This window comes from Carassius auratus, unplaced genomic scaffold, assembly GCF_003368295.1.
Source record: "Carassius auratus strain Wakin unplaced genomic scaffold, ASM336829v1 scaf_tig00215440, whole genome shotgun sequence".
Lineage (NCBI taxonomy): Eukaryota > Metazoa > Chordata > Actinopteri > Cypriniformes > Cyprinidae > Carassius > Carassius auratus.
Window position 1 is genome coordinate 1 of NW_020528090.1, and position 13,105 is coordinate 13,105.

At 37.3% G+C, this 13,105-nt stretch overlaps 1 pseudogene; it reads right to left on the reverse strand.

Moving 5' to 3' along the window:
- Window positions 1-241: 241 nt before the first annotated feature.
- LOC113094839 (carbohydrate sulfotransferase 11-like) lies at window positions 242-12,680 on the reverse strand (annotated as a pseudogene).
- Between the last annotated feature and the right edge of the window lie 425 nt (window positions 12,681-13,105).

Genomic DNA, 13,105 nt, shown 5'->3' on the forward strand with positions numbered 1-13,105 from the left:
GCTTTGCTGGTTCCAGTTCAACACCAAAATCCACACAAATAAATGCTATGTAAACAATACCATAAATATAATTTTGGATGGTTGAAGAAACATTCATAGCATTTGTCTGTTGATGAAGAATCCTGCTTCACTTATCAACATTCAGAAGGACAAAGGCACATACTTGGAGCTCAGTCGACATTTGCCAAAGGAATTACAGACAGTATTTTGTGAACTTTTGGGATGGTATGCAACACCCCACCAGCACTAATCTGTTCACAGTGCTGAATTTCACTTCAAAAGACCAATGGAGACGCCATATCCAAGGTGCATCCTCTACAGGTTCCCTCAGGCGATTCACTCAAATCCAGACACAAGCTAAATTTTAGTCATTGCCCGCAAGATTCACATCCATGTGTACAAGTTTTATGATCAGTTGAAACTCGCTGAACTGTTTATCTCAACTTCAAGTAAGCCGGCACAGAGTAGTTAAAAAGCAAGAAGTCCATTCTGTAAAGGTTGAAGAGTTTCTTCTGGTAAAATGGACTGATGTTGTCGAAGAACTTAGCAGTCATGTCACCCGTGGTCCTGGTGCTCTTGGACATGGCGGGAAATTTGACCTCTTCTTCAGCACCTGCTAACTTCAGGATGTAACGTGAATCTTGCACAAGAGTCTCATACTTGCCCACCACATCGTAATGGATCAGGCAAGGGTGGCAAAGTGAATGAACCCTTTCCCAGTGCTCATTAAACGGTTCTCTTTCTGAGTCTGGGGGTCCACTAAATAATACACAAACTCCTCAAAGGAGACGTCGTTGCCTTTTTCCAGTGCTTCAGCCTGGGGGTCCGCACGATGCCTCTGGATGATTTTGGTCCCGTAGCGTTTATGGAATGCCGTGTTGTAGCTACGGGTAAACTTGTTGCGATATGCAGAGACAAGTCTTTCGAAGGGTTCACGCACAAAGACAAACTTCAGATATGTGCGTAGCCGCTGGTTGATCTCAGCTGTGGAGTACTCCGAGAGTGAACGCAGGTTCCCCACTATGTGAGCCTCGTTTGCTGGAATAGCAAGTGGTTCGCGATAGTGCCCATCTCCTGTTAGCACCATCAACACCGTTTCCAGTTTGTACATGCCACTTTGGGGACATAGCAATACAGTAACTTGTGTTTATCATCCACTATGAGGTGGCGGAGGTCCTCCGGGCTGAGTACTCGTCTTTTGTGGGTGTGGGTGCGACAGGTTTCCTCCAGGGAGTTCCCTTCGACCCTGCAGAGTGGCCTGCACTGCAGACTGTTCCAGCTGGATGACAGAAGGGAATGGTATAAGAGGAAATGGAATTGGAAAAAAGTCACCATTTGTGTTCCACGAAAGAAAAAAAAAAGTCACGAGTTCAGAACGGAATAAAATTTTTGGGTGAACTATTGCTTTAAAAATATTTTCTTCTGAAACTGAATTTCCAGATTTCTTATCAGCGCACCACGACAGGTTCCACTACAAGTTTTTGAATGATTTTATATGATATGACAGTTGTTGTTTTGAGGGAAGTTCTTGTGAAACAATGAGGCACATAGCGGTAAAAGGAGGGTATCATTTTTGCCTGGGGGATGATTCACAGATGTGTTTAATAATGGCAATATAATAGGATTTGATAAGCTGGTAGTGTTCCAACAAGAAGGATCTTATCTAAACGTTCCACTGAGAACTTTAAAGGGATAGTTCACCCAAAAATGAAGTCTGCCATAATTTACGTCATGTCATTCCAAACCAGTACAACTTACTTTTGTCAGTATAACATAAGACCAGACGTTTAGCAGACATTCTGGCAGTTTGCTTCCACTACACAGTGAACAGTGTCTGTAAATCTCAAAGGCTATGGTATGGCTTAAAAAATTAATATGGTGCACAAGTCACATGGATTAATCTTCTTATATTATGTTTGCCAATTTTGAAATTTGACAGCCCCAACTATCTTTTACTTGAATTATTTTTAAAAAGCAGCCAGGATTTTCTTCTTTTCAGTAGAAGAAAGTCGGTCTTAAAAATTTGGGAAATGTGAGCAAACAAAAGCATTTTAATATGAATTAAATAAAGAATTTTCACCATTTAGTGCAGCGCACACCCTGGCATAGCAGTGATGCATATAATTTCATTTTGTCAGATGGTTAGCATGTGTCTTAATAAGATGGTGACTGTGTAAAAATAAGGTGTTGAGGGTGAATGAATTGAGCCCCAACAGGAATGTGAGGTTGTTATTTTAGTAATTCATCCTCCACTGCTGTTAAAATCTGTCCCTTCAACACCGGGGCCCAAAGAATTCACTCTGTCCTCTGTTAATCCATATAATTTATACTTCAAAATCGCTTGCAAATGTATCATCAAGTACACGTTGTCTTATTTAAACATTTCGTAACGTATTTTAGAACCGTTAATCAACAACATCTTTAATGATTTCATTGCTGAAATACATACCTGTTCATTTTCTTGTAGTGACTGCAAAGGGCTTCTTCCCGATTTAACTGAAGAACTGTTCCAGCCTGAAAACTGTTCAGAAGCTACAAGCACACAACAAATGCAAAAATATGAGAAATGGCAACAAAAAACTAAAATAATGGCTCCAAAAGCAAAACATTTAGACATCCGTTAAAACATTGAATTGCTTTTTAGGCAACAGAAAATATTGCTATTAAATATGGTCATTGTAGGTTTTAAAAATCTTCAGTGTATATCTTGCACTGCTATTGAAAATTAGTGATACATCAAATTGGGGCTAGTAATCTATGCTAAATATCTTTTTAATAATATAACGAGTGCATTAGCTTATATTAAAGGAACTTATATTGACCAGAATATGACTCTGAGGTGGGGTCTTTTGATGTGGGCTAGAAAGAAACTAGAACCTAGAAACCACATAGCAATATGCTAAAAACCACTGTGAACTCCTTAGCCACCACATAGCAATGCCTTGACAACCACTCACAACATCCAGCACTGTGACTGCAAGTTTTGTATGTTCAAGCATCACTCAAATTTTCCTCAGAAGAAAGAGCTTCTTTGTGGTTAAGGGACCTGTGTGATCTTGTGTGGAGAGAGCAGATATCAAAGCACTTTGTCTGAATGGTCATGTTATTAAACTGTAAAAGATTAAAGCGGTTCATTTTCAGCATTTTGGGACCAAACAGTTACTGCATTCTCTGACTCCTGCTCCTATAGCTGATAGGCCCTAAAATTCCTCCTTCACATTTGTATTCTCTATAGGAACAGTCTGTTCTCTTCAGTCCAAGTCACTTCCCCCCTTACTCCCCTTCCCACCCACTCACACACACAAACTCACGCGCACACACACACACTCCTTCAGTCTGCTTTGGGGCCCTGGCTGCTAACATAAGTGATTGGTTTTGCACATGTGCCAGCAAAGTCAAAGGGATACTTTAAATACTCAGAGAGCATAAGCTAGCAAGTCTGGACACTGAGAAAGTGGAGGAGTAAGCATTCATGGCAAAATGAGAAAAGGCACTTTCTATTAATAACTTTTTAAAAGTTAAATATAAAAAAAAGGACATTTTTCAGTTAATGGTCTATGAAAGACTTAACCCTCAAAAGATGCTGATCATCATTATCCAGACAAACTTAAAACATTGAAACTTTTGGGGAACTTATCCTTTATAATTTTCTATCAATAAACATAAAATAAATATGATAATTAAATGTTCAAATTATACTTAATTTGGTAAAATACGGTCACGTGGGACTGATTAACAATGTATATTTATCAAAAATATCTAATGTTAAAAAAGCTTAAAAAGAATTAGTGGTACACCAATTTGAACCTTATTTGTGGAAATTGTCAGATGACATACAGTACTAGAAAAACATGGATTATATGAGGATCAGATGGAAAATGGAAGAAAAGAAGAACATGATATAACATGGAAGGGGCAGAAAGAAGGAAAAGTGGAGGGGGTTGAGTACATATACAGACCAAAATGTGTGTTATGCGAGCAGGGCGCTGATGGCTTTCCCAGCCTTTATATACAGTCATCATTCAACTGAACAAATGGAAAAATTCAATTAATACAAAACTGCAAATAAGCCGACAGTGAAAATCAAGTCTAAATGTGCCTTTTTATTTGGGGGCTTTTTGACTTGTATTACAATTACAGTAAAGAGTGACAGTGCAACATTTTCAAGTGAAATGCTGAAAATTTACCAATAGTCTTGTTTATAATGGGAGCGATCTGATTTTGCACAAGTCTTTAGTAAGTTTTCAAAATCAAACAGAGAGTGAAAAGGTGAGTACTCCAAACAACTAGTAGAATCTTAGTTCATGAAGATGTAATTAATATTCATGATTGTTTAATTAGCCAGATGATTTACGCCCCCTCAACAATGTCTGCCTTTCAGCCAATACATTAGACCTGTTCAGTGAATAAAAAAAATATTAGCATAAAGGTTTGAGTTGTGCTGCTCATATACATTTCAAATACTTTAAACGTGAAATATCTGAAGTAAAATTTTAAAATGCTCCTATCTGCTCCAAAATCTTATGACTCACTGAAGTTGGTTACCTCACAACAGATAATGGTAGTTGTGAGGTAACCAATGGTAGAATGGTAGCGTGCAAAGTCATCAATAGAACTATTTAATGTTACACAATGCCATAATTCGATGTCTATTCCAAGCATATCAGAGCTGCCATCGCAAAATTATGTCTTTTCACTTTATACTCATATAATCAACAGATGAGAATATTTTATAAAGGAAGTCTGAAAGTACGTGCAAGAGGCTGTTAGATTCACAACCACAGAATGACTTGCAAGCTAACTTCCTCTTGTGACTTTATTTTTATTTTTCAAAGTGACACAGTAATCTATAGAGAATTGCTAGAAGAAAAATACAAAATTGAAGTTAAATGATGACTAGACATAACATAGTATCACCCCAAAGAAATACTTAATTTGGCTTGAAATGCTAAACAATACTTGACTTGACTAAATGAGTTTTCCAAACAATCCTAAGCTACGAAGTAGAAAAAAAAAAAACACTAAATGGCTTCCAAAGGTAGGCAACAATGAGGTCTCTTTTTTAAAATCTTGTAAGTATGCAATATGAGTGAGGTTCCACAAATCAACCAAGGCCAGGCGGCAACAACAAACGTTGTTTGCTGGAATGCTACACAGGCTTGTGGCCAATAATGTTGTTCTGTGAAGGTTTATAGAGGGCAACACACAAATCAGCAGGCTTTTATCAAAAGTTCACAAGGTATTGGGCAGGAAGCCCTCCTGCGGCACTGCAACTGCACGCTTACTGATCGAATTCTGCTTGGCCTCGTGCGGAGAGAGTTTTTTATGTTCTGTGCGGTAACTTTTGAGTTTTTGCTTTACTCCTGAAATCAACTGATTTATCTTCTCAATAGTCTTCACAGCTGGTGTTCTCGCTCCTATAGTCTAAATATAATTAGACTGTGGTACATGGAAACACATTCAAATGACTTTGAGGGTCATGTTTCTCTGTTTAAAACAACAGTGGAAACATAAGTGCTCATGCCTCATGGTGATGTCAGGAAGCATTATGTATGTGTCATGAAACCCATCAGAATTAGAAGTGAAACCAGTCTGATGTTGAAATGAGAACATTTCACAAGCTGTTCTTATTCATGTAAAATGTGCATTAAACCATCTGCCATGTGTCTGTTTGACTCATGTTTCCAAGAAAACACTACATCAAAAATAATTTTCAGTAGTACGATGAAAATTATTATTACAATGTATCGCAGAAAAGAATAAAACTGACTTACTGTAATTTCAGTTTTTTGCCTTGTTTTTCTCTCTACTATCTTGCTATAGAGTTGATCAGTGTACCTTGTACCTTTGTAGGGCAGAAGTACTTGGTGTTTTGTGTACAATATTGGAGCTCAACACTAACCATGTTTACATGACCATTCAAAAAGATTGATGTAATAAAGATATTTTTTTTCAAATTTTTTTTTAAGAAGTAAATTAGGATCACCAAGGTTATATTTATTTGATCAAAAAGACAGTAATTACAGTAATACTGTAAAAATTTTTTTTTGCAATTTAAATAAAAATGTTATATATTATAATATATATATATATATATATATATATTATATATATATATATATATATATATATATATATATATATATATATATTATAATATATATATATATATATGTATATATATATATATATATATATATATATTTTTTTTTTTTTTTTTTTCCTGACAATACTGACTTTTTGGCAGCCATTGTCCCAGTCTTCAGCGTCACATGATCCATCAGAAATCCTAATATTATGATGATTTGGAGCTCAATAAACATTACTTATTATTATCAGTGTTGAAAAGAGTTGTGCTGCTTTACATTTTTGTGTAAGTATTTTAATGCTGGTGGTCAAACCTTGAATGTTCAGTTATGGTGGATATTCTGTATAAGCATCCCATAATTCTGGGAGCTGCAAAATGGAGGCAGTTATGATTGGTTAAGCTATAAAAGACACATTTTTAAAACAAGAATGAACTTGACTGAGAATTACTGATTTGATCAAAAAAGTTTTCAAAATTACTAAAACGCTTCGCTTGAAATTCTAATGAATACCTACAGAGACCCGTTTCTGTAAAAATGAGTCTTACTTATCATAAAGCGTTCTTAGGGAAGAAGGGAACAGTTTTCAAACTAAAGCAATAATTTTCCTTTCTGCCCCAAGTACACTAGAGGAAGTAGAACTCCAATGGGTGCCTTAATATGCCATAAAGCAGAATCCATTACCGAGTGAGGAATGTGCTTAATCAGAGATTTGGATAGAGTTATGTCCACTCATAGTGGCTCAGAGCGTCTTACTGTACAGTATTCCATTCATAGCACGAGCTTTACTCTCAAAACTATAGATGAAATTGAGAAGAGAGAAAGAGATGCAAATAGTATGAAAAGTTGATGAAAGACTGTGCTTCTCTCTTTCTCCTTAGAGCCTCAATGTGAGGGTGTCACTCTATCCCTGACTAACATAGAGCTGTGACTGTTCATCCCAAATCCCCAAATTCCATTTTAGGCTGGAAATTTCCCCTTATTTATTAAAAGGATGCAGTCTTTTTCTCCTTCCCAGGCCTGAAGAGTGAACAAATTATGAAAACAAAAGAGAAGACACAACAACCTTGTGACCCTCAAGCTGTTCTACATCTGCCTTCTATCCAAAGGAGGGCCAGTGTTTGGCAATCAAACAGTCTGTTCATGTCACTTGCGTGATTTGTTTATTCGATCCAAATCTCTGACGGCTTAAAATCGGTCTCCAGTCTCAGCTGTCCGAAAGGAAGAGCGAAGGATCAGGAGGGTTGGCGGGACCAGACCAATGCCCCGGCAGCATGTTAAATCAAAAGCATCTTGTGCGCAGTTCCTCATACAATATAAAACAGGTCTATTGGGAAACTTGGCACTGTAGGGCAGAACGACTCCCAGAATTATGTCATTTTATGGGTAATGGAATGCTTAGACAAACCAGCAATGGCTGATGACGCTATACTAAACACATGTGCCTGAAGGATACTGTCAGAAAGTGGTTTTTAAACTGCTGTTTGTTTATCTGTTTAAGAGAGCATCAAAACCCATGCTTTGGAAAGAGGATCAAACATTAAAGGGACAGTTCAATTAAAAAAAATCTAACTTCTGTCATCATTTACTCACCCTTACATAAGTGCAAACCTGTATGACTTTCTTCTTTAGAACACAAAAGTTATTTTTTAAAAGCGTCCTTGCGCCCATAAGCTAGATGGGTCCAAAACAAACATAGATAAAAAATCAATCCTTCTTTTTGTGTTATAGTGGAAGAAACAAAGTCATACAGGTTTAGAAACAACATGAAGTTCAGTAAGAGACAATAGTTTTGGTTGAACTATCCCTTCAAATTGTTTGTTAAATGTAGGTTTTCAATCTAAAGTCTTGGACTGTCCCAACCTGTGGCTTATTTCAAAATCGATAAGGCTCAATCACTCCAGTTTACTACAACTAGAGCATAAAATGTGTAAAAGACGCGTAAACAACTTAGGAAACAATTACTGGAGAAAGTACAAATCCAAAATCTAATTTGACCTTCAATCACTTCATAATGTGACTCAATTTTCAAAGATCAAAGAGAGTTTCACTTCTAGGCCTCTGGATTAATGGACTTCCTAAACTTTTCCAACAGACCCACGTATGATAATTTGAGGTTTGCTTGATGGTAAAGAATTAGGTCATGTTTTACAGCCATGTGGTGTAAAAGTTTTTTTTTTTTTTTTATCCATGAAGAAACTATCCCTACATAATAAATCAACTAGCTGGACAACTAAATTGAATTACTTGACCCATCTTTTAGCTGCAATAAACAATTGTGACAATCAACATCAAGAATAACTACTTTAGTTTATTTTAAGCAGTTTTACCAGATCGAGCTGTAAGGGAGCGGAGTAAAATGCTTGACTGAGATTAATCAGGCTGTGTCAAACTAAACAAGCGAAAAGAAGTGCGACTTGCAGCAAATTCAGCAACACTGCCTCTTTAAACACAAACAGCAGTTAAGTGATGGTGGTCAGATAAGCAAAGAAACTGCAGCACACAGCAGACACAGCCTTTATCAGAGGAGAACATGAAGTTGACATCATCTCAGTTTCAAATTGCCCACAGTGCGTGTGATGGAGCCAAGGTCAAAGAAATGACCCCCACCCCTGTGTTCTGACTCAAAGTCAATTACTGCACAAAAAGGGAAGCAGCTCCATATGTTTGGCCATAAACATTCATGAGTTGAACCTCACCACTTGCCTTTTGGCTGGACAAGTTTTTCTTGATGACATATCAGCAGAAGAATAAGGGGAAATTCAATATTCAGTAATTAAACAGAATAAATGGCCAACACATGAGGTCGGTTACCACACATGACACATGAGTGGTTCTGTGAAGTATAATTACATAAATACAAAAGCCATTTTAAAGTAATTACTGATAGCTGCTGCAAGTATTAGGCCAAGACACCTAGAGAGCACTACTTTTAAGATCACTTGTATCAGCTCTTTTTATTGGAACCACTTTTTAGAAGCAAAGAGGACAGTGGTATACAGCATAGCCAAACTTCCTGTGAAGTGTGACCATGTGACCATTGAAGGGGTGTGACTCAGCAAACAACTGTCCATGAGCCAAACAAGAAAAGCTTTAAGCAAATAATGCACAGTATGAAAATGTGAGCCTAGAATGAGTTTAAGCACATTCAAGCCTATATAAAAGCTTCCCAGTTTTGAATGATTCACCTTGATACATCAACATTAAAATGAGATTAACAGAATGAAAATTCTGTCATCATTTACTCACACTCTAGTTGTTCCAAACCTGTATGAGTTTCTTTCTTCTGTTGAAAACAAAGAAGATATTTTGAAGAATGTTAGTAACCAAATAGTTGACAGTAGCCATTGACTTCTATACTAAACAAAATACTATGGAAGTCAATGGCTACCCACATTCTTCAAAATATCTCATTTCTTGTTCAACAGAGGAAAGAAACAAACAGGTTTGGAGCAAGTGAAGGGTAAAGAGGTCCACCTAAAGAAGCGTCTTCAAAAATGCAGGTGTGATCTACAAACACCTGTTAAGGAGAGACAGTGAAATATTACACAATGTTATTTTGCCATAGACAATCTATTTGCTCCAGGCAGAAAGATTTTCCAGGGTCAGATTCTGAACTATCCTTGAGCAGCATGTACCATAAAGCTGCCTTACTCCATACTAACAAGCCTGGGCAAGAATGGTTCAATAGGGCCAAATCTAGTAAGGGGAAGTGGATCATTAATTTAATTGAAGAAGAAAAAAAAAACTTTCTTCATCAACACCAGCTTTGCAATCTTGGCAGTATAATAACATTTTTACCAAAATACTCTGAACTTGGCTCTAGTCTAACTCTCCTGGGCGAAGAGAAAAAATTGAAGTTTTGTTTACAACACAAAATAACAAGAATATAAATTAGCTATGACTACAAGATTATCTCTATTTGTTCAAAGACTCTTATCTATAATTCACAGGAAACTAAGCACCATCTACATATCTTTTGTGGTTACATACTGTACTTCACTGCCCCATGCTGCTTTTGATAATTTCCAGGTGATTTTCATAAATTACTGTCACAGCAGAGGTTTAGCTCCATAAACTGTCATGAACCTAAGTAATCTCTGGTTGAAAAATCTTACATGGTCACATGAAGCCTTTCCCAAAACTCTGGAGAAAGTCAAAGCCACTGACCTTTAATTCCCCCTTCTTCTCAAATCTCACACTATCCTTCTTCAAGGTGATCTGTTCTTCTCTGAAGCATCAGGGTAAGGTTTAAAAGGTTTCAGAATACCCCAGAGTGTCCCAGTGGGGGCTTTCCAAACATTCCGGATTTTCTCTCTGTCTGCTTTGTTTCAGCGGGTTTCAACAGCCGTTTTTTGTTCGCTGTTCTAAACTGGCTAAAGTCTAAATGTGTGCACTCTAAAGGCTGATGTCCTTTTTAATAAGTCAGAGGAACTGCTTTTTTGTGGCATGCTTGTCTATGTTATCTAAGCATTATTTACTTAAGCTTGTCAATTGGAAGTGAAGACAATGCGCTAAATCTTTCCCAGTGAGCAACTGATGTTGAAAAGATGTCAGTTTGACGTCAAAAAAATAACAACAAAAAACAGGTAAACTATGCAAATCAAACTGACTTTAAACACTTGACATGACACTGATTTTATGTAAAATGAACGTCAAACATATTGGCTTAAATCTACATTATTAAACCAGTTTCAGTGTGGGATTAACTTCCTTTTTCACCCAATTACCACCGGGAAGAATTTTCTGTCCAAACTGAATTTAAAATGATCTTACAGCATCTTGAGTTTTGACATCAAAAAGGCAGTCATTGCTTAAGGTCTTGTCAACACCTGGTTTTAAGATGCTTTTCATTGAGATCACAAGTGGACACGTTTAAATACAGGTGTAAAGGGGTTATAAAATAAAACATTTTCCGCCACTTCTAGAGGAAGTCGAAAAAGCAGTCAACCTTTTGTAGTGTAGACCTAACATGTGAGCATTATGGGATGTGTTTTGAGAAAGCAAACCAAAACAATTGATTCCAACTAAGCTATGTTGTGCCACACAAAGATTACGATTGAAATTGTAGTTACCGTGTCCTTTCCATTCACTTCCATTTCCTGCTAGCATGTAAACAGCATAATAGCTTTGGTCATTCAATCATATTCATGCTCTGCACACAAGTATGCCAGAATAAGATGGAAAAAAATAAGAGGAAATCCGAACACATGTGGCCACAGGAAATGCATTTAAAGTGCATGTTAAGACCAGGTGTAATCGTTAATGTGTCTCAGCTCATAATGTGATCAGATCACTGAAAACACTGTGTACATCTTAATACCAGATGTAAACAAGGCCAAAGTTCTTGCATAGTAAGAAGTCATTTTAAGTCTTTTAACAGAGGTTTTAACAGTAATTCTGGTGGATTTGGAAGACAAAAATGGGAGAAAGGGTGAAAATGCAACTCCAAATGTCACTAACTTATAACTGTGAAAGTGAACAGTAGGGACTGCAAAAAAAAAAAAGAAAAAGAAAAAAAGAAGCTTAGTTTTAGAGTAGAACGACCTGTTTGGAGTTCAAACCAGCAACATTTTAGATATCATCCTAGATTTTAAACCAACAGACCACTTAATGCAAAGTGACATTTAGTAACTTTAACAGGCCAGAGCAAAATAACAATGCTGTTCCTTGATGGCACTGATCCCAGACATTTAGGATGTCCGGACCAGGGAGGACAAGTCAGAATGCACTTGCATCATCATTGCCCACAGTTAACGTTTAAAAAGATGAATGTCATCAATCCAAGAACGAATATAGTATGTGGTCATGGTCTGTTACAAAAAGTCTGATTTGTAATCTAGATTTGGCTGATGAAACTTATCTAACTTCCCTTTTCTACTGAATGAAAAAGAAGAAGAGCTGTACACCAATAAGTTTACCACTGAATAATGCAGAAATCATTGTACAATACTCAAAAAAAAAAAAAAAAAAAAAAACGCTACACATATGAATCATGTGATTACTTTGCTATACTAAGATTTGAATTGTAATTAATGTGTCCAGTTCATTCGTCGACTGAAGCCAAAACTCAGCAGAAGTTGTTTTGAACATAAACACATTCAGCATTTACCCTGAACAATAAAAAATAATGTCTCAGTTAAAAACAAATATGCATATTTAAATGAAATTTTAAAACCATATCTGTTAGCCTATGTGTTGACAAAACTGTTGTACGATTTAATGAGTCAAACTATTGACATCTAATCATATGAATCGAACATGTCAGACTGGAAAGGCTTGTCGGAGTCATTCGAGAACCAGTTTGCGAACAAACTGTTCACACCCGGTTTTGTGACCCAATTCTTTCGAAGGATCCAATTTAAAAGAACAAATCCTTAATGAACCAGACATCGCTAGTTTAATTATCAAGACTCACCTGATCTTGAGATGTTCTGGAAGTATAATATAAGAATGAAAAACGAGCCGACGCATGTCGCCAGAAACATCCGACCCACTTTGGGCTTTATCATTCTGATACTCCTCCAAAGGACGATGCCCGACTCTCGCCCGGCGACAGAGGTCCGATAAGGGCTGTTTGTCACCGAAGAACAATCCTAAAGCGTCTGTCCAACGGGCTCCTCATTTTAAAAAGAAACCCAAAACAACTCGGTGGAAACAGATTCCGTTACACGCTTTACCAAAGCAGCCCGCGTGTCTACCCGAGAACAGACCGCTCTACAGTTGGGTGTTTACACGAACCATTCACCTAAAAAAACCGAACAGGTCCAACTGTGTTTCAGCGAGCCTTCGCTTTCCGAGCGGTCGCGGTCAATTATGCAAAAATTCCATTGACAATCTATATGCCTTCGCTACGTCACATGTTTGCTCTTGTCTGTTGAACTCAACTTCCCCGAAAATATGGAGGGCATTGTATCAAAGTTTCGTGCATGACGTCACGCCCCACTAGCATCGAGCTGAGTGCCCAGGGGGCCCTGGATGTGACGCAACAACTGGAACCCCTCTAGCGTGCGAACGTA